The sequence below is a fragment of the Oncorhynchus gorbuscha genome, linkage group LG11, assembly GCF_021184085.1.
Source record: "Oncorhynchus gorbuscha isolate QuinsamMale2020 ecotype Even-year linkage group LG11, OgorEven_v1.0, whole genome shotgun sequence".
NCBI classification, from domain to species: domain Eukaryota; kingdom Metazoa; phylum Chordata; class Actinopteri; order Salmoniformes; family Salmonidae; genus Oncorhynchus; species Oncorhynchus gorbuscha.
In genome coordinates this window covers 55,563,616-55,582,878 of record NC_060183.1, presented here as the reverse complement: position 1 = coordinate 55,582,878, position 19,263 = coordinate 55,563,616, and the positions used below count along the sequence as shown (strand labels likewise).

Here is a 19,263-nt window from a genome sequence, read left to right as displayed (position 1 = left end):
TGTTTATTTCAGGCTGCATTTCTCCACAGGGTGAGCTGTGGAGAGAGAAAAGCCAGTGTTACAGTCCTGCCCCTCCACTCCCTCGCCTCCCTGACACCCCTTCCCCCGGGACGATCATCTGTCTGTCTGCCACCTTTGTCACCAGTAACAGTAAAGTACATTCTGGTGTCACGGTGAAATGGGTCCATCCCACATTTCAGCCTGCGGCAGCGCAACCTGGGACAATGGTCCCCCAAGAGTCTGGTGGACCCAGGAGGCTCAGCTGGGCGCTCCGCCCTTACCCTTCCCCCGGCTTCCATGAAATTGGGAATTACGCGAGCTATTTGATGACAAGTCAGTGTCTGTGTGTCCCAGGCTCTTTCCAGGCCTGGCAAGGGTGAGAAGAGACAATCAAGGAAGGATGTGGTTTGGGTCATCAAGTGTAACCTTCATATCCCCTTACACTGTGTATAAGACAGTAGTTTTGGAACTGTTAGTTAGATTACTTGTTGATTATCACTGCATTGTCGGAACTAGAAGCACAAGCATTTCGCTACACTCGCATTTAACATCTGCTAACCATGTGTATGTGACAAATAAAATTTGATTTGATTTGATTTTATGTTGCGTCATGATCCCTGAACCCCGTAAGAGATCAAACCATTTCTGTCCCACTGTGGGCTCAGGGATTGGTTTGTCTGTGCTGGAGCTAATTAAATATATTAGGGGGACTCTGTGCTCTCCACTATGTGAACTATATATCAATGGACTCTCCTATCAGCTATTACTTTATACAAATTACAACACAATGATAAAACAGTCATATCTATACTGTCAACAAAATTAACATGAAACAAGGATGATTGACATGAAACAGGGATGATCTTTAACCACCAGGCAGGTTGACTTGAGAGAAGTGTTGATTACGAGAAGGACAAAGGATTGGATAGATACTGTATGGTCAATGACATAGATTAGCTGACAATATGTGAACCTAGGACCAGTGTATCCCATCCTGCTACTCTTGAGGAGCTCCCTCTTCTGATTTAGAGACAGCAGGAGGTTGTGAGAGTAACAACCGGTTCAATATGGCACTGGGGCGAATGGTGAGCTGTGTTGGGTTAAGTGCCGTCAACGTCCTGTGTGATTACTCAGCCTGCTCATTCATTGACACTGTATTAGGATCAAGATCTTACCTTGGGATTTTCCAGTATTCCAGACTCGTAGCTGTTAAAACAGACAATGAGAGGGATGCTGGTGAACACATTCATTGCCTTTGTCATTCTACAGGATATAGCTAAGGTGGTAGAAAATTACAAAAAAGGGCCGTCCGAACACTGAATCCCCCAAAAAACATTTCCACTGCATTTCAGCCCTGCCACAAAAGGATCAGCTGACATCATGTCAGTATTTCTCATGTTAACACAGGTGTGAGTGTTGATGAGGACAAGGCTGGAGATCACTCTGTCATGCTGATTGAGTTCGAATAACAGACTGGAAGCTTCAAAAGGAGGGTGGTGCTTGGAATCATTGTTCTTCCTCTGTCAACCATGATTACATGGGGGCAGCAGGATAGCCTAGTGGTTAGAGCGTTGGACTAATAACCAAAAGGTTGCAAGTTCAAATCCCTGAGCTGATAAGGTAGAAATCTGTCATTCTTCCCCCTGAACAGACATTCAACTCACTGTTCCTAGGCTGTCATTGAAAATAAGAATTTGTTCTTAACTGACTTAGGTAAAATAAAAATACCTGCAAGGAAACATGTGCTGTCATCATTGATTCAGCTGTGAGATTGGGGCACCACCAGCTGAATCAAATTTAGGAGACGGTCCTGGCGCTTCACAACAATTGAACCGTTCCCCGATCCTGCAGCTGAATCAATTTTAGGAGACTGTCCTGGCGCTTCACAACAATCCTTGAAGTTCTTGATGATCTGACTGGCAGCAATATCCTTGCCTGTGTAGCCCTTTTTGTGCAAAGCAATGATAGCACATGTTTCCTTGCAGGTATTTTAATTGCAAATATTGACTCTTTGCATCAACTTCATGTAATTGTCAATAAAAGTCTTTGACACTTATGAAATGCTTGTAATTATACTTCAGTATTCCATAGTAACATCTGACAAAATATCTAAAGACACTGAAGCAGCAAACTTTGTGGAAATTAATATTTGTGTCATTCTTAAAACTTTTGGCCACGACTGTATTATCCTCAGAGTGGGCAAAGAAGGTGTTTACTTTGTCTGGAAGCAAGACGTCAGTGTCCATGATGTGGCTGGTTTTCTTTTTGTAGTCTGTAATTGCCTGTGTACCTTGCCACATATGTCTCGTGTCTGAGCCGTTGAATTGTGACTCAACTTTGTCCCTATACCGACATTTCACTTGTTTGATTGCCTTGCTGAGGGAATAACTACACTGTTTAGATTCAGCCATATTCCCAGTCATATTTCCATGGACAAATGCGGTGGTTTGCCCTTTCAGATTTGCGCGAATGCCGCCATCTATCCACGGTATCTCCAATGCACTTCCTTATAAACTCACTCACCAGCATATACAGTGGGGCAAAAAAGTATTTAGTCAGCCACCAATTGTGCAAGTTCTCCCACTTAAAAAGATGAGGCCTGTAATTTTCATCATAGGTACACTTCAACTATGACAGACAAAATGAGAAAAAAAAGCCAGAAAATCACATTGTAGGATTTTTAATGAATTTATTTGCAAATTATGGTGGAAAATAAGTATTTGGTCAATAACAAAAGTTTATCTCAATACTTTGTTATATACCCTTTGTTGACAATGACAGAGGTCAAATGTTTTCTGTAAGTCTTCACAAGGTTTTCACACTGTTGCTGGTATTTTGGCCCATTCCTCCATGCAGATCTCCTCTCGAACAGTGATGTTTTGGGGCTGTTGCTGGGCAACACAGACTTTCAACTCCCTCCAAAGGGAGTCTATGGGGTTGAGATCTGGAGACTGGCTAGGCCACTCCAGGACCTTGAAATGCTTCTTATGAAGCCACTCCTTTGTTGCCCGGGCGGTGTGTTTGGGATCGTTGTCATGCTGAAAGACCCAGCCACGTTTCATCTTCAATGCCCTTGCTGATGGAAGGAGGTTTTCACTCAAAATCTCACGATACATGACCCCATTCATTCTTTCCTTTACACGGATCAGTTGTCCTGGTCCCTTTGCAGAAAACAGCACCAAAGCATGATGTTTCCACCCCATGCTTCACAGTAGGTATGGTGTTCTTTGGATGCAACTCAGCATTCTTTGTCCTCCAAACACGACGAGCTGAGTTTTTACCAAAAAGTTATATTTTGGTTTCATCTGACCATATGACATTCTTCCAATCTTCTTCTGGATCAGAAGGACTACCTGACATGATGGCTCCTTGCTGTCCCCAGTCCACCTGACTGTGCTGCTGCTCCAGTTTCAACTGTTCTGCCTTATTATTATTTGACCATGCTGGTCATTTATGAACATTTGAACATCTTGGTCATGTTCTGTTATAATCTCTACCCGGCACAGCCAGAAGAGGACTGGCCACCCCACATAGCCCGGTTCCTCTCTAGGTTTCTTCCTAGGTTTTGGCCTTTCTAGGGAGTTTTTCCTAGCCACCGTGCTTTTACACCTGCATTGTTTGCTGTTTGGGGTTTTAGGCTGGGTTTCTGTACAGCACTTTGAGATATCAGCTGACGTACGAAGGGCTATATAAATAAATTTGATTTGATTTGATTTGATCACCCAAATGCTCTCTAGCAAACTTCAGACGGGCCTGGACATGTACTGGCTTAAGCAGGGGGACACGTCTGGCACTGCAGGATTTGAGTCCCTGGCGGCATAGTGTGTTACTGATGGTAGGCTTTGTTACTTTGGTCCCAGCTCTCTGCAGGTCATTCACTAGGTCCCCCCGTGTGGTTCTGGGATTTTTGCTCACCGTTCTTGTGATCATTTTGACCCCCCGGGGTGAGATCTTGCGTGGAGCCCCAGATCGAGGGAGATTATCAATGGTCTTGTATGTCTTCCATTTCCTAATAATTGCTCCCACAGTTGATTTCTTCAAACCAAGCTGCTTACCTATTGCAGATTCAGTCTTCCCAGCCTGGTGCAGGTCTACAATTTTGTTTCTGATGTCCTTTGACAGCTCTTTGGTCTTGGCCATAGTGGAGTTTGGAGTGTGACTGTTTGAGGTTGTGGACAGGTGTCTTTTATACTGATAACAAGTTCAAACAGTTGCCATTAATATAGGTAACGAGTGGAGGACAGAGGAGCCTCTTAAAGAAGAAGTTACAGGTCTGTGAGAGACAGAAATCTTGCCTGTTTGTAGGTTACCAAATACTTATGTTCCACCATAATTTGCAAATAAATTCATAAAGAATCCTACAATGACAATTTTTCTAGGCCTTCCTCTGACGCCGCCTGGTGCAGAGGTCCTGGATGGCAGGAAGCTACAATCAATCAATCAAATGTATTTATAAATCCCTTTTTACATCAGCCGCTGTCACAAAGTGCTGTACAGAAAGCCAGCCTGAAACCCCAAACAACAAGAAATGTAGATGTAGAAGCACAGTGGCTAGGAAAAACTCCCTAGAAAGGCCAGAACCTAGGAAGAAACCTAGAGAGGAATCAGGCTCTGAGGGGTGGCCAGTCCTCTTCTGGTTGTGCCGGGTGGAGATTATAACAGAACATGGCCAAGATGTTCAAACGTTCACAGATGACCAGCAGGGTCAGATAATAATAATCACAGTGGTTTAGAGGGTGCAACAGGTCAACACCTCAGGAGTAAATGTCAGTTGGGTTTTCATAACCGATCATTCAGAGTTAGAGACAGCAGGTGCAGTAGAGAGAGAGTCCAAAACAGCAGGTCCGGGACAAGGTAGCATGTTCAGTGAACAGGTCAGGGTTGCATAGCCGCAGGCAGAACAGTTGAAACTGGAGCAGCAGTATGACCAGGTGGACTGGGGACAGCAAAGAGTCATCAGGCCAGGTAGTCCTGAGGTATGGTCCTAGGGCTCAGGTCCTCCGAGAGAAGAGAAAGAGAGAGAATTAGAGGGAGCATACTTAAATTCAGACAGGACACCGGATAAGACATGAGAAATACTCCAAATATAACAGACTGACCCTAGCCCACTGACACAGAAACTGTTGCAGCATATATACTGGAGGCTGAGACAGGAGGGGTCTGGAGACACTGTAGCCCTGTCTGACGATACCCCCGGACAGGGCCAAACAGGCAGGATATAACCCCACCTACTTTGCCAAGGCACAGCCCCCACACCACTAGAGGGATACAGTGCCTTGCGAAAGTATTCGGCCCCCTTGAACTTTGCGACCTTTTGCCACATTTCAGGCTTCAAACATAAAGATATAAAACTGTATTTTTTTGTGAAGAATCAACAACAAGTGGGACACAATCATGAAGTGGAACGACATTTATTGGATATTTCAAATTTTTTTAACAAATCAAAAACTTAAAAATTGGGTGTGCAAAATTATTCAGCCCCTTTACTTTCAGTGCAGCAAACTCTCTCCAGAAGTTCAGTGAAGATCTCTGAATGATCCAATGTTGACCTAAATGACTAATGATGATAAATACAATCCACCTGTGTGTAATCAAGTCTCCGTATCAATGCACCTGCACTGTGATAGTCTCAGAGGTCCATTAAAAGCGCAGAGAGCATCATGAAGAACAAGGAACACACCAGGCAGGTCCGAGATACTGTTGTGAAGAAGTTTAAAGCTGGATTTGGATACAAAAAGATTTCCCAAGCTTTAAACATCCCAAGGAGCACTGTGCAAGCGATAATATTGAAATGGAAGGATTATCAGACCACTGCAAATCTACCAAGACCTGGCCATCCCTCTAAACTTTCAGCTCATACAAGGAGAAGACTGATCAGAGATGCAGCCAAGAGGCCCATGATCACTCTGGATGAACTGCAGAGATCTACAGCTGAGGTGGGACACTCTGTCCATAGGACAACAATCAGTCGTATATTGCACAAATCTGGCCTTTATGGAAGAGTGGCAAGAAGAAAGCCATTTCTTAAAGATATCCATAAAAAGTGTCGTTTAAAGTTTGCCACAAGGCACCTGGGAGACACACCAAACATGTGGAAGAAGGTGCTCTGGTCAGATGAAACCAAAATTGAACTTTTTGGCAACAATGCAAAACGTTATGTTTGGCGTAAAAGCAACACCCTGAACACACCATCCCCACTGTCAAACATGGTGGTGGCAGCATCATGGTTTGGGCCTGCTTTTCTTCAGCAGGGACAGTGAAGATGGTTATAATTGATGGGAAGATGGATGGAGCCAAATACAGGACCATTCTGGAAGAAAACCTGATGGAGTCTGCAAAAGACCTGAGACTGGGACGGAGATTTGTCTTCCAACAAGACAATGATCCAAAACATAAAGCAAAATCTACAATGGAATGGTTCAAAAATAAACATATCCAGGTGTTAGAATGGCCAAGTCAAAGTCCAGACCTGAATCCAATCGAGAATCTGTGGAAAGAACTGAAAACTGCTGTTCACAAATGTTCTCCATCCAACCTCACTGAGCTCAAATGGTTTTGCAAGGAGGAATGGGAAAAAAATTCAGTCTCTCGATGTGCAAAACTGATAGAGACATACCCCAAGCGACTTACAGCTGTAATCGCAGCAAAAGGTGGCGCTACAAAGTATTAACTTAAGGGAGCTGAATAATTTTGATTTGTTAAAAAAGTTTGAAATATCCAATAAATGTCGTTCCACTTCATGATTGTGTCCCACTTGTTGTTGATTCTTCACAAAAAAATACAGTTTTATATCTTTATGTTTGAAGCCTGAAATGTGACAAAAGGTCGCAAAGTTCAAGGGGGCCGAATACTTTCGCAAGGCACTGTATCTTCAACCACCAACCTACTACCCTGAGACAAGGCTGAGTATAGCCCACGAATACCACCCCCACGACACGAACCTGAGGGGGGTGCCAACCCGGACAGGAAGATCACGTCAGTGACAAAACCCACTCAAGTGACGCACCTCTCCTAGGGACGGCATGGAAGAACACCAGTAAACCAGTGAGTTAGAGGCAGGGTTAGGGTTAGAGGCAGAGAATCTCAGTGTAGAGAGGGAAACCGGGAGGGGAACCGGCCAGGCAGAGACAGCAAGGGCGGTTAGTCGCTACAGTGCCTTTCCGTTCACCTTCACACCCCTGGGCCAGACTACACTCAATCATAGGACCTACTGAAGAGATGAGTCTTCAATAAAGACTTAAAGGTGGAGACCGAGTCTGAGCTATATAGAAGAAAGCCCTGTCTCCAGCTGTTTGCGTAGAAATTCTAGGGACAGTAAGGAGGCCTGCGTCTTGTGACCGTAGCGTACGTGTAGATATGTACGGCAGGACCAAAACGGAAAGATAGGTAGGAGCAAACACATGCAATGCTTTGTAGGTAAGCAGTAAAACCTTGAAATCAGCCCTAGCTTTCACAGGAAGCCAGTGTAGAGAGGCTAGCACTGGAGTAATACGATAAAAAATGTTGGTTTTAGTCAGGATTCTAGCAGCCGTATTTAGCACTAACTGAAGTTTATTTAGTGCTTTATCCGGGTAGCTGGAAAGTAGAGCATTGCAGTAGTCTAATCTAGAAGTGACAAAAGCATGGATGAATTTTCCTGCATAATTTTTGGACAGAAAGTTACTGATTTTTGCAATGTACCGAAGATGGAAAAAAAGTTGTCCTTGAAATAGTTTTGATATGTTAGTCAAAAGAGAGATCAGGGTCCAGAGTAACGCCAAGGTCCTTCACAGTTTTATATGAGATGACTGTACAACCATCAAGATTAATTGTCAGATCCAACAGAAGATCTCTTTGTTTCTTGGGACCTAGAAGTAGCATCTCTATTTTGTCCAAGTTTAAAAGGAAAATATTTGCCGCCATCCACTTCCTTTTGTCTGAAACAGGCTTCCAGAGAGGGCGAATTTGGGGCTTCACCATGTTTCATCGAAATGTACAGCTGTGTATTGTCAGCATAGCAGTAAAAGTTAACATTACGTTTCCGGATGACATCACCAAGAGGTAAAATATGTAGTGAAAACAATAGTGGTCCTAAAATGGAACCTTGAGGAACACCGAAATGTACAGTTGATTTGACAGAGGACAAACCATCCACAGAGACAAACCGATATCTTTCTGACAGATAAGATCTAAACCAGGCCAGAACTTGTCCGTGTAGACCAATTTGGGTTTCCCCAATTTCTCCAAAAGAAATTGGTGATCGATGGTATCAAAAGCAGATCTAAGGTCTAGGAGCACGAGGACAGATGCAGAGCCTTGGTCTGACGCCATTAAAAGGTAATTTACCACCTTCACGAGTGCAGTCTCAGAGCTATGATGGGGTCTAAGACCATCATAGCCGTTTATTATATTCAACATAGGAGGGCCAAGCACAGGAAGCAGCTCTTTCAGTGGTTTAGTTGGAATAGGGTCCAGTATGCAGCTCGAAGGTTTAGAGGCCAAGACTATTTTCATCAATGTGTCAAGAGATATATTATTTAAAAACTTGAGGGTCTCCCTTGATCCTAGGTCCTGGCAGAGTTGTGCAGAATCAGGACAACTGAGCTTTGGAGAAATACACATATTTAAAGAGGAGTCCGTAATTTGCTTTCTAATGATCATGATCTTTTTGTCAAATGAATTTTTCACTGCTGAAGTGAAAGGCATCCTCTCTTGGGGAATGCTGCTTTTTAGTTAGCTTTGTGACAGTATCAAAAATACATTTTGGATTGTTCTTATTCTCCTCAATTAAGTAGGAAAATAGGATGATCCAGCAGCAGTGAGGGCTCTTCGATATGGCACAGTACTGTCTTTCCAAGCTAACCTCTCACTCAACGTCAACAAAACAAAGGAGATGATTGTGGACTTTAGGAAACAGCATCGATGGGACAGTTGTGGAGAAGGTGGAAAGTTTTAAGTTCCTCTGTGTACACATCACGGACAAACTGAAATGATCCACCCATACAGACAGCGTGGTGAGAAGACGCAACAGCGCCTCTTCAACCTCAGGAGGCTGAAGAAGATTGGTGTAGTGCCATTTCCGTTCATATTTTCTGGAAGCTTCCTTCAGGGCTATGGTATTTTCTGTATACCAGGGAGTTAGTTTCATATGACAAATGTTTTTTGTTTTTGTTTTGTACTCTGACGTCCTTGGGTAGGTGTAGGGAGTCTGGAAGGGCATGTAGGATTCTTTGGGTTGTCCGAGAATTTATAGCACGGCTTTTGATGATCCTTTGGTTGGGGTCTGAGCAGATTATTTGTTGCGATTGCAAAAGTTCTGAAATGGTGTTCCGATAGTCCAGGATTGGGGCAGCAGGTGGTCTAGTGGTTAGAGAGTTAGGCCAGTAACCAAAAGGTTGCTAGAGCAAATCCCCGAGCTGCCAAGGAAAAAACTATCGTTCTGCCCCTGAACAAGGCAGTTAACCCACTGTTCCTCGGCTGTCATTGTAAATAATAATTTGTTCTTAACTGACTTGCCTATTTAAATAAAGGTCAAATAAGGAAAAACATTAAGATCCACAATATTTATTCCACGGGACAAAACTAGGTCCAGAGTATGACTGTGGCAGTGAGTAGGTCGGGAGACATGCTGGACAAAACCCACTGAGTCGATGATGGCTCCGAAAGCCTTTTGGAGTGGGTCTGTGAACTTTTCCATGTGAATATTAAAGTCATCAAAAATTAGAATATTATCTGCCATGACTACAAGGCAACCAGTCAGGATGCTCTCAATGGTGCAGCTGTAGAACCTTTTGAGGATCTGAGGAGCCATGCCAAATCTTTTCAGTCTCCTGAGGGGGAATAGGTTTTGTCGTACTCTCTTCACGACTGTCTTGGTGTGCATGGACCATGTTAGTTTGTTGGTGATGTGGACACCAAGGAACTTGTAGCTCTCAACCTGCTCCACTACAGCCCCGTCGATGACAGTGGGGGTGTGCTCAGTCCTCTTTTTCCTGTAGTCCACAAACATCTCCTTTGTCTTGATCACATTGTTGTCCCGGCACCACACGGCCAGGTTTCTGACCTCCTCCCTATAGGCTGTCTCGTCGTTGTTGGTGATCAGCCCTACCACTATTGTGTTATCGGCAAACTTAATGATGGTGTTGGAGTCATGCCTGGCCGTGCAGTCATGAGTGAACAGGGAGTATATGAGGTGACTGAGCACTCACCCCTGAGGGGTCCCTGTGTTGAGGATCAGCGTGGACGATGTGTTGTTACCTACCCTTACCACCTGGGGGGGGCAGCCCGTCAGGAATTCCATGATCCAGTTGCAGAGGGAGGTGTTTAGTCCCAGGGTCCTTAGCTTATTGGTGAGCTTTGAGGGCACTATGGTGTTGAACGCTGAGCTGTAGTCAATGAATAGCATTCTCCCATAGGTGTTCCTTTTGTCCAGGTGGGAAAGGGCAGTGTGGAGTGCACTAGAGATTGCATCATCTGTGGATCTGTTAGGACGGTATGCAAATTGGGGTGGTCTAAGGTTTCTGGGATAATGGTGTTGATGTGAGCCGTGACTAGCCTTTCAAAGCTCTTTATGGCTACAGAAGTGAGTGCTACGGCTCAGTAGTCATTTAGGCAGGTTACCTTAGTGTTCTTTGGCACAGGGTCTGCTTAAAACATGTTGGTATTACACTCGGACAGTGAGAGGTTGAAAATGTCAGTGAAGAGACTTGCCAGTTTGTCAGCGTATGCTCGCAGTACACGTCCTGGTAATCCGTCTGGCCCTGCGGCCTTGTGAATGTTGACCTGTTTAAAGGTCTTACATCGGCTGCGGAGAGCGTGATCACAAATCTTCCGGAACAGATGGTTCTCTCATGCATGTTTCAGTGTAATTTGACTCGAAGCGAGCGTACAAGTAGTTTAGCTCTTTTGGTAGCTTTGTGTCACTGCGCAGCTCTCTGCTGTGCTTCCCTTTGTAGTCTGTAATGGTTTGCAAGTCCTGCCACATCCGACGAGCGTCAGAACCGGTGTAGTACGATTCGATCTTAGTCCTGTATTGACACTTTGCCTGTTTGATGGATCACCGGAGGGCATAGCGGGATTTCTTATAAGCTTTTGGGTTAGAGTCCCACTCCTTGAAAGCGGCAGCTCTAGCCATTAGCTCAGTGCGGATGTTGCCTGTAATCCATGCCTTCTGGCTGGGGTATGTACGTACGATCACTGTGGGAATGACGTCATCGATGCACTTATTGATGAAGCCAATGGCTGATGTGGTGTACTCCTCAATGCAATCGGAAGAATCCAGGAACATATTCCAGTCTGTGCTAGCAAAACAGTCCTGTAGCTTAGCATCTGCTTCATCTGACCACTTTTTTATTGATCGAGTCACTGTTGCTTCCTGCTTTAATTGTTGCTTGTAAGCAGGAATCAGGAGGACAGAATTATGGTCAGATTTGACCAAATGGAGGGCGAGGGAGAGCTTTGTGTGCATCTCTGGGTATATAGTGTGGTCTACAGCTTATCATTAGATACTCTACCTCAGGCGAGTAATAGCTTGAGACTTCCTTAGATATCGTGCACCAGCTGTTATTTACAAAAATACATAGCTTGCCGGCCCTTGTTTTACCAGACGCTGCTATTCTGTTGTGAATGTCCAGTTGGTAGTTTAATTACATTTACATTACATTTAAGTCATTTAGCAGACGCTCTTATCCAGAGCGACTTACAAATTGGTGCATTCACCTTATGACATCCAGTGGGACAGTCACTTAACAATAGTGCATCTAAAACTTAGGGGGGGGGTGGGGTGAGAGGGATTACTTAACCTATCCTAGGTATTCCTTAAAGAGGTGGGGTTTCAGGTGTCTCCGGAAGGTGGTGATTGACTCCGCTGTCCTGGCGTCGTGAGGGAGTTTGTTCCACCATTGGGGGGGCCAGGGCAGCAAACAGTTTTGACTGGGCTGAGCGGGAGCTGTACTTCCTCAGTGGTAGGGAGGCGAGCAGGCCAGAGGTGGATGAACGCAGTGCCCTTGTTTGGGTGTAGGGCCTGATCAGAGCCTGGAGGTACTGAGGTGCCGTTCCCCTCACAGCTCCGTAGGCAAGCACCATGGTCTTGTAGCGGATGCGAGCTTCAACTGGAAGCCAGTGGAGAGAACGGAGGAGCGGGGTGACGTGAGAGAACTTGGGAAGGTTGAACACCAGACGGGCTGCGGCGTTCTGGATGAGTTGAAGGGGTTTAATGGCACAGGCAGGGAGCCCAGCCAACAGCGAGTTGCAGTAATCCAGACGGGAGATGACAAGTGCCTGGATTAGGACCTGCGCCGCTTCCTGTGTGAGGCAGGGTCGTACTCTGCGGATGTTGTAGAGCATGAACCTACAGGAACGGGCCACCGCCTTGATGTTAGTTGAGAACGACAGGGTGTTGTCCAGGATCACGCCAAGGTTCTTGGCGCTCTGGGAGGAGGACACAATGGAGTTGTCAACCGTGATGGCGAGATCATGGAACGGGCAGTCCTTCCCCGGGAGGAAGAGCAGCTCCGTCTTGCCGAGGTTCAGCTTGAGGTGGTAATCCGTCATCCACACTGATATGTCTGCCAGACATGCAGAGATGCGATTCGCCACCTGGTCATCAGAAGGGGGAAAGGAGAAGATTAATTGTGTGTCGTCTGCATAGCAATGATAAGAGAGACCATGTGAGGTTATGACAGAGCCAAGTGACTTGGTGTATAGCGAGAATAGGAGAGGGCCAAGAACAGAGCCCTGGGGGACACCAGTGGTGAGAGCGCGTGGTGAGGAGACAGATTCTCGCCACGCCACCTGGTAGGAGCGACCTGTCAGGTAGGACGCAATCCAAGCGTGGGCCGCGCCGGAGATGCCCAACTCGGAGAGGGTGGAGAGGAGGATCTGATGGTTCACAGTATTGAAGGCAGCCGATAGATCTAGAAGGATGAGAGCAGAGGAGAGAGAGTTAGCTTTAGCAGTGCGGAGCGCCTCCGTGATACAGAGGAGAGCAGTCTCAGTTGAATGACTAGTCTTGAAACCTGACTGATTTGGATCAAGAAGGTCATTCAGAGAGAGATAGCGGGAGAGCTGGCCAAGGACGGCACGTTCAAGAGTTTTGGAGAGAAAAGAAAGAAGGGATACTGGTCTGTAATTGTTGACATCGGAGGGATCGAGTGTAGGTTTTTTCAGAAGGGGTGCAACTCTCGCTCTCTTGAAGACGGAAGGGACGTAGCCAACGGTCAGGGATGAGTTGATGAGCGAGGTGAGGTAAGGGAGAAGGTCTCCGGAAATGGTCTGGAGAAGAGAGGAGGGGATAGGGTCAAGCGGGCAGGTTGTTGGGCGGCCGGCCGTCACAAGACGCGAGATTTCATCTGGAGAGAGAGGGGAGAAAGAGGTCAGAGCACAGGGTAGGGCAGTGTGAGCAGAACCAGCGGTGTCGTTTGACTTAGCAAACGAGGATCGGATGTCGTCGACCTTCTTTTCAAAATGGTCTTCCGCGTAGTTCATCTATTTTATTTTCCAAAGATTGCACGTTTGCTTGCAGAATAGAAGGAAGTGTTTTTTTTTCCCGATCGTCTACAAATTCTCAGAAGGCAGCCCGCCCTTTGGCACCTTTTTCTCTGCCTTCTCTTCACGCAAATCACAGGGATCTGGCCTGTTCCCGGGAGAGCAGTATATCATTCACGTTGGGATCTTCAGACTCGTTAAAGGATTTTAATAGACCCCGAAAGATCCCACCATGTGAAACAAACAAATTATCTTTCAGCATTTATGAAAGTGTATCGAAACAAGCTGTTACCATCACAGCTGTATTGATTTTTTAAATATGTTGACTTTACTCGCATAAAAACTGTGGATAGTTAAGTGGTTATACACTCAATGCCAGGCAACATGTGTATGAAGAGATCCTACCATGTGGAAGTGTTACCTCATCATACTCCATCAAAGCTTTCCTCCCACGGAAGCGATTGTAGAACTCAGGGATCCTCCATGGAGCAATAATCTGAGGGAGACAGACAGAGCAGGCAGGGTTATGCATGCACTTTGTATGGTGCACTATCTTAAGTAATATTTAATGATAGGACAGTCATGTACTATAGTTATATATGTATTAATGCAAATAGGCAGAACCCACTTTGACCTCAGGGTAGAGGGCATGGCAGGTGAGCTTGAATCAAATCTGATCATTGCCCTGAAAGAGACAGATAACCATTCAGCCACAAAACACTAGGAACACTACTAGCAAACTAGACAGAGATCATTACGGGGAATCAGACAGGTAGTCTCACACATCCAAGAAAAGTTTAGGTTAAAATCACTTCCAATGGTTGAAAAAGCATACAAAACTTCCAGTGAGAGACCAGTCACTGTTAGTTGAAATCTCAATTAAGTGGCATTTGTCTCCATCTACAGTTGGAGCAGGGACACTACATCTCCCCAAAGTTCAGTCTCCCAACAGCATTTTGTTACACTGGTGGCTGACTAAAGGGCTTTCCAGACAGAAAGTGGCAGTAGAGTTTCCCTTTCATTTTCAATGGAGCTATGCGGGGGCGGAATTGTATCCAGGCGGAGCAGCCGGCAGTCCTTGTGCACGTGAAGGCGGTGTACCAGAGGCAGGAAAATAGGAATCTGCTCTATTTTTGCGATATCTGCTCCAGACTTCCGCTTCCTGTCTGGAAAGCGCTTAAAGGGATACTTCAGGATTTTGTCAATGAGGCCATTTATCTACTTCTACTTCATTTATCTAGTCAGATGAACTCGTGGATACCATTTTTGTCTCCATGTCCAGTATGAAGGAATTTCAATGACTTTACTGAGTTACAGTTCACATAAGAAATTCAGTCAATTAAAATAAATTAAATTAGGCCCTAATCTATGAATTTTACATGACTGGGAATACAGATATGCTGATACCTTAAAAAAAGTTGGGGTGTTGATCAGAAAACCAGTCAGTGTCTGGTGTGACCACCATTTGTGCCATGCAGCACGACATCTCCTTCACATAGAGTTGATCTGGCTGTTGATTGTGGCCTGTGGAATGTTGTCTGACTCCTCTTAAATGGCTGTGCGAAGTTGCTGGATAATGGCGGGAAATGGAACGCAGTGTCGTACACGGCAATCCAGAGCATCCCAAACATGCTCAAAGGGTGACATGTCTGGTGAGTATGCAGGCCATGGACGAACTGGGAAATTTTCAGCTTCCAGGAATTGTGTACAGATCCTTGCAACAGGGGGCAATATCATTCTGAAACATGAGGTGATGGCGGCAGATGAATGAAATGACAATGGGCCACAGGATCTCGTCAGGGTATCTCTATGCATTAAAATTGACATCGTTAAAATGCAATTGTGTTTGTTGGCCCGTAGCTTATGCCTGCCCATACAATAACCCCACCATGGGGCACTCTGTTCACAACGTTGACATCAGCAAACCGCTCGATGCCCACACGACGCCTGGTACAGTTGAAACCTGCATTTATCAGTGACGAGCACACCTCTCCAGAGTGCCAGTGGCCATAGAAGGTGAGCATTAGCCCACTGCAGTCTGTTATAACACCGAACTGCAGTCAGGTCAAGACCCTAGAGAGAAGGACAAGCATGCAGATGAGCTTCCCTGAGACGTTTTCTGACAGTTTGTGCAGAAATCCTTCGGTTGTGTAAACCCCTTCGGTTGTGTAAATTTCATCAGCTGTCCAGGTGGCTGGTCTCAGACGATCCCACAGGTGAAGAAGCCTGATGTGGAGATCCTGGGCTGGTGTGGTTACACGTGGTCTGCGGTTGAGGCCATTTGGACATATTGCCAAATTCTCTAAAACGACGTTGGAGGTGGCTTATGCTAGAGAAATGAACATTACATTTTCTGGCAATCACGCTGATGGACATTCCTGCAGTCAACTTGCCAATTTTTACAATGACAAACATCCAAAATCAATATTCTAAAATTAACTTGGGGCAATGTAAACAATATGCTCATGGATTCACTTAGCCTTTCCGGCCTCTTTTCTGCTCTCTCCTTGTTGATTGACCCCTCACCCTTCCTGTGTCACCATGGGACACATACTGGGCACCCTCCTGGCGTGCTATCTGGACCTGACGGCGAGCAATGCAGAGCCGTGCCACCGAGGTGCCCAGCAGGTAGCAGTCCTCATAGATGGCGGTGGCCTGGACCGACGGCCAGATGAATCCTCCACAAACTCTGCTCTCAGGTCCTCAATGAACACATATACTTCGAGGGAGGTTACACTTGAACCGTTCATCTTAAAGTCTATAACTCTGTCATTAATAAGTAATAAACAGTCATGAAGGCTGATGTCAGTTGAGTTTATTGAAATTGATTGATGATATGTATGGCTTGATAACCAGTTGGCTACAGCACATGGGCTACAGTACAGAACCATGCTATAACATCATCAATATTTCAAATGCTCCCTTGACAATCCTAAAACAAACACTGTCAACTTAGTTAACCTGCAATGGCTTTGCTTTGACACATTTTTGCTTGCAAATCTTCATGGCAAAAGTAATGCAGAAGGAGTAGAAGAGTGCGGACCTCTGTCAGTGTGAGCTGATGAGAAGACGACGACCCAGATGGCATATCCTGACATATCTTTGCTTACAATCATAATGTGATTTGCCTGCTTAATTGTTTTTTCCCATACCCTTGTGACCCAGATGTCAGGACACATAATTCTAAGCCTCAGGAACTGACAATTCAACCTTGAATTGACTCAGCCTGCTCAACATCACTCTCTGTACCCAAAGTAGCAAATGTCTCACTGTTCTCATTGTTCAATTGAAATTTGTATCAGTTTCATTACAACCAACGTCTGTAATGATGCATGTATACGTAACTCAGAATGACTACATCGTCTTGAGACTCTTATTATTAATGATCTCCTTTTAGACATGCTTTTTTAGCCACCATGCTGTTGGCCTTGGCTTTTTAGTCTGTTGTGCTGTTTTTAGTCTATGTGCTGTTCAGAGAAAAGCTTTTCAGTGAAAAGGGTACAAATTGGTCATGTTCCTCAAACTTCAATATCATGTTTACAAAAGCACTTAGTCAGGAAATCAGAGCCCTGGGTGCCATGACAACAGACATTGTCACAGCCTCAATCGAAAGCAAACCATGTCAACATCCCTATTAAAGTCAAGAAACACGAGCAGACCAAAAACTCCATCTGTGCAACAAAGCTTTGCACAAAAACGCAGTTAAATGGTTCATAATGAATTTACTGTATCCCATCTCCACATAATTTCCTGTGTCTTCATCCCTGGTCTGTCTCCCCAGAGACCTAAGTCATTGCTTGCTGCTGAAGTCCCAACGCCCACCATTTTAACATTCAGATCACGCCCATTGAGCCGATGCAACTTGATGTGCTTCTACACAGTCTAGCAGTTCATGGAGTGCTGCTCCATGAATATCATGGAGGGATTTCTGCTGAGATGAACCGAGTGTTTTTCTCTTTCCGGTAACTCATAAATGAAGACTTAACAAATCCAACCTCAGTATAATAGATAACAAGACATCTAAGGACAAGGGATTGGGTTACTGGGTCGAATCCCAGCTCATTTAGGAAAATGAAGTGCGGATTGAGCAGGCAACCGGAGGGTTCTTTGCTGTTGTGGTACCCTGGCTACCACGCTTTAACAGTGTGAAGATAACGTGTGTGTCTGTGAGAGCAAAGTCTTGCATCTAGCTTATCAACTTTTTGAATACATTTCAATATTTGTAGCTACTTTAAGTAAATCCCTGCAGTCAACTGATGCAATACGTCAGGAGATAAAGCAGATTGCGTTCTTCATTTCGCCTGTCACATTATTTTTCATTATGAAGTTTACCATAGATCCAGTCACGTGCGCGTTGTAAACAGCACAACTGGAGAAAGCGGGAGCTGGTGAGTCCATAGCGTTCTATATCTAATCAGTGAGTCTCTCTGCTGTGTGTGCCAACATGAGGTGATGAAGATACACTTGTATGCAATTCACTAAATGTTTGCCATCAGATATCTTATAACTGTTTAGGATGTGCTATACTCTCCAGCTGGGTATTTGATTAATTTTTAGTTGGCTAAGTAAGTGGCTGAATTTATAAACAGATGGGGTGTTGGCTTACTGCCGTGTTTGAAAAGTCAAATAGTTATGGATGAGTTCTGTACAGCTGCCATTTTCCCTCCAATGTGCTTCCCACTAGTGTGTTTCTCCTCCTCTGTTCTTCTCCCCTCTGCACCGTGTACCCATGCTGCTCTTCCTTCAGACAAGCATGCATCGAGAGCACTGGTTGCTTCACCGCCTGGTATGGCAACTGCTCGGCATCTGACCGTAAGGCGCTAGAGAGGGAAGTATGTAAGGCCCAGTACATCACTGGGGCCAAGCTTCTTGCAATCCAGGACCAATATACTAGGTGGTGTCAGAGGAAATCCCATAAAATCGTCAGAGACTCCAGTCACCCAAGTCATAGACTTGCTACCGCACGGCAAGCGGTACCGGAGCGGCAAGTTTAGGGCCAAAAGGCTCCTTAACAGCTTATACCCCCAAGCTATAAGACTGCTGAACAATTAATCAAATGGCCACCATTTAACATTGACCCACCCCCTCCATTTGTTTTGTACACTGCTGCTTCTCGCTGTTTATTATCTATGCAGAATCACTTCACCCCTACCTACATGTACAAATGACCTCTAACCTGTATATAGCCTCGTTATTTTAATGTTATTGTGTGACTTTTATTATTTTTCACTTTAGTTTATCTGGTAAATATTTTCTTAACTCTTCTTGAACTGCACTGTTGGTTAAGGGCTTGTAAGTAAGCATTTCACAGTAAGGTCTACACTGTTGGTTAAGGGCTTGTAAGTAAGCATTTCACAGTTAGGTCTACACTGTAGGTTAAGGGCTTGTAAGTAAGCATTTCATGGTAAGGTCTACACTGTTGGTTAAGGGCTTGTAAGTAAGCATTTTACAATAAAGTTTACACTGTTTGTTAAGGGCTTGTAAGTAAGCATTTCACAGTAAGGTCTACACTGTTGGTTAAGGGCTTGTAAGTAAGCATTTCACAGTAAGGTCTACACTGTTGGTTAAGGGCTTGTAAGTAAGCATTTCACAGTAATGTCTACACTTGTTGTATTCGACGCATGTGACAAAAAAGTTTGATTTGATTGAATCACAAGTCAACTTCATCACTGCCCCTTCGGCACATATAAGGCTGAACAATATATGGTCAACAACCACATCAAAGGTCATGCTTCAATGAGGCAATATTGAATATATTTGACGTTCACATTTTTTGATTTGCCCTATTTTGTTCAGTTA

At 44.9% G+C, this 19,263-nt stretch overlaps 1 pseudogene; it reads right to left on the bottom strand.

Annotated features, from left to right (window-relative positions):
- LOC124047681 overlaps positions 1-16,214 on the bottom strand; it is a 48,616-nt pseudogene extending 32,402 nt beyond the window's left edge.
- Between the last annotated feature and the right edge of the window lie 3,049 nt (positions 16,215-19,263).